This window comes from Podarcis muralis, chromosome 14 (assembly GCF_964188315.1).
Source record: "Podarcis muralis chromosome 14, rPodMur119.hap1.1, whole genome shotgun sequence".
NCBI classification, from domain to species: Eukaryota; Metazoa; Chordata; class Lepidosauria; order Squamata; family Lacertidae; genus Podarcis; species Podarcis muralis.
Window position 1 is genome coordinate 56,007,515 of NC_135668.1, and position 2,500 is coordinate 56,010,014.

Sequence of the window (2,500 nt, forward strand, 5' to 3'; positions counted from 1 at the left end):
TTCTCGCGTCCACGGTCACCCCGGTCTCCCGGCCCTGGGCTCCCCTCCAGTCTGCCGGCCGGGGTGGCTGGGTCTTGCCGGTCTACCTCCGAGGAAGGGAGACTTCCCGGCCGTCCCGACGGAGGCCCGGTGGGCTCCTCGCGTCCACGCTCACGCCTGCCTGCCTGCCTGCCTGCCTGCCTGCCGGGCTGGGGCTTCCAGCTCTACCTCGAGGACAGACGGCTTCCCGGTCTCCCCTGCTTGGGGCTGGGAGGTGCCGGTCCACCTGACGGCCGGACTGGTACCGCTGCCCGGTCTACTAGCCGGGGCCGGGGAGACTGGGGCTTGCCGGTCTACCTCCGAAAAGGGAGGCGAGGCGAGAGCGGTTGGCGGAGGGTGCGAAGGCCGGGGAAGGGCAGGCTTCCGGGCGTCTGCCTGCGTGGGTCCGGCCCCTGCCCGGTCCAGGGGGCGAGGTTGCCGGGGGCCCCGGTCTACCGGCCGGCAAGCGGGGGTGGCTCGGCCGGTCTTCCCGGCAGAAGGAGGGGAAGCGCTGGCCGTTTTCCTGTCCTGGGGGGCGGCCGGATCTAGCTCCCCGCCGGAGGAGCTGGCCAGGGAAGCTGGGACGTGGCGGTCCCCTTCCGAGGACGGAAGGCTTTTCCGGTCTACCGCTGGGAGATCTGTCCGCTGCCGGTCCCCCCGTTCTCCGCCCGGCCGAGGCGGCTGGGGCTTCCCGGTCCTCCCCGGTCTACCCTGCCCGAGGCCCGCCGACCGCCCGGTCTACTCGCGAAGGCCCCGGTCCTCCAGGCGGCGGCCGGGCCCGCGAACGGAGTCCCCCCCCGGTCTGCCGACTGGGGAGGCTGGGCCTTGCCGGGCTCCTTCCGAGAACAAGGGGGCCTCCCGGTCTACCGACCGAAGGTCTGGCCCGGGGCTGGCAGCGGTGCCCGGTCTCCCGGCCCTGGGCTCTGCTGGCCGTGGAGACTGGGTCCTGCCGGTCTACCTCCGAGGAAGGGAAGCTTCCCGGTCGACCCGCCGGAGGGGCAGACGGCGTTGCCCGGTCTCCCGGCCCTCGGCTCCCCTCCGGTCTACCGTCCGGGAAGGCTTGGGTTTGCCGGTCTTCCTCCGAGCTCGCCGGGGCTTCGCTTCCCGGCCTACCCCCCGGAAAGAGAGGCTCTGCCGGACCACCTGGCGCACGGCACTGAACGGCTGGCCGGTCTACTGGGCCCCGGGCCTCGGGAAGCCCTGTCTACCCGCCAGAGGAGCCAGCGGCGTTGCCCGGCCTCCTGGCCCTCGTCTCCCCTCCGGTCTACCAGCCAGGCAGGCCGGGTCTTGCCTGTCTTCCTCCGAGAACATGCGGCTTCCCGGTCTACCCACCCGAAAGCGCGGCTCTGCCGGACTACCTGGAGCACGGCGCAGAACCGCTGGCCGGTCTACTGGGCGCCGGACCTCGGGAAGCCCGGTCTCCCGGCCCTCGGCTCCCCTCCGGTCTACCGGCCGGGAAGGCTGGGGCTTGCCGGTCTTCCTCCCGAGATCGTCGGGGCTTCCCGGTCTACCCACCGGAGAGCGCGGCTCTGCCGGGCTACCTGGCGCACGGCGCGCAACCGCTGGCCGGTCTACGGGGGGGGGCCGGACCTCGGTGAGCCCGGTCTACCGGCCTGAGGGGCTGGCGGCGTTGCCCGGTCTCCCGGCCCTCGGCTCCCCTCCGGTCTACCAGCTGGGAAAGCTGGGGTTTGCCGGTCTTCCTCCGAGCTCGTCGGGGCTTCCCGGTCTACCCTCCGGAGAGCGCGGCTCTGCCGGGCTACCTGGAGCACGGTGCGCAACCGCTGGGCGGTCTACTGGGCGCCGGACCTCGGGAAGCCCGGTCTCCCGGCCGGAGGGGCTGGCGCCGTTGCCCGGTCTCCCGACCGTCGGCTCCCCTCCGGTCTACCGGTCCCGACGGCTGGAGTTTGCCGGTCTGCCTCCGCGGCCGTGGGGGCTTCCCGGTCGGACAATCTACTCGCCGGGGCCCCGGTCTACCCGCCGGAGAGGCTGCGTCTTGCCGGTCTACTGTGGAGGTCGTAGGACTTCCCGGTCTACCGGCCCGTGCGCGCGCCCCCCCCCCCCCATGGAGCCTCCAGGTCTACGTGGTCGCTGTAACCCGACGACATCGCCAAGGGTGGGTGGGGTTCGTGGCGACAGCTACCGTAGAACTCGGTGACTTTGTAGACCGCCGCTTGGCGGCAGTGCAGCAGGTAGGCGATGGAGGGGACGGGTGAGGGCGTGCGTTCATGCGTGCGTGCGTCCGTCCTTGCAGGGACGGCAAGGGAGAAAAGTCTTGGCGGGCGGGCGTTCCTTTGTGGGAGGGGGAGCATGCAGAGACACAGGGATACAGAAAGACAAGCACCAAATCACTCGTGCGCTCTCACACACACTTGATTGCGGGGGGGGGGAGGGAGAGGGAGGGAGGGAGGGAAAGAGGGAGAGGGAGAGAGAGACGAGAGAGAGAGAGAGAGAGAGAGAGAGAGAGAGAGAGAGAGAGGGGCAG